At 36.8% G+C, this 707-nt stretch overlaps 1 pseudogene; it reads left to right on the forward strand.

Annotated features, from left to right (window-relative positions):
• Positions 1-253: 253 nt before the first annotated feature.
• LOC145719532 (protein kish-A pseudogene) lies at positions 254-673 on the forward strand (annotated as a pseudogene).
• Positions 674-707: the final 34 nt, after the last annotated feature.

Consider the following 707-nt stretch of genomic DNA (forward strand, 5'->3'; position numbering starts at 1 on the left):
GCTATATATTCCAATGTATGAATTGTCATAATTTATTTAGCTGGTCTCCACTTAATGGGCATTTTTATCTCATTTCCAATATCTTACTCTCACAAACAATGTTGGAGTAAATAACCTCATATATACATCATTTTTAAAATATATGATTTTACACATATTTTACACACATATGACACATAGGATAAAGTCCTATTGGCATTTGTCCTTTTTGTAGATATCATTATAGAGATTACTTCTCATAAAAACTGCCTGGTCCGCCCTGGGCCCGGAAGGGTGATGTGGCTGGGGCTTCGCCGGCCTCACTATGTCTGCCATTTTCAATTTTCAGAGTCTGTTGACTGTAATCTTGCTGCTTATATGTACCTGTGCTTATATCCGATCCTTGGCACCCAGCCTCCTGGACAAAAATAAAACTGGATTTCCAGTTGGTATATTTTGGAAGTGCACCAGAACTGGTGAACGGAAGAGTCCTTACGTTGCAGTATGCTGTGTGGTGATGGCCTTCAGCATCCTCTTCACACAGTAGCTTGGAAGAATATTAGAATTTAATTGCTATCAGATTTCAGTATGAAAAAAGGACTTATTTACAGAAAATAATGGAATGAATGGTTAACCCTTTTATCCCTGAACATTGAATGAGATAAATTTCCAGCTGCTGTTCTCTATTTTTATTATTGGACCAATGTTCTATATAAATAGGATGTAAC

Source organism: Leptonychotes weddellii, unplaced genomic scaffold (genome assembly GCF_054177405.1).
Source record: "Leptonychotes weddellii isolate Sample4059 unplaced genomic scaffold, ASM5417740v2 HiC_scaffold_50808, whole genome shotgun sequence".
NCBI lineage: Eukaryota > Metazoa > Chordata > Mammalia > Carnivora > Phocidae > Leptonychotes > Leptonychotes weddellii.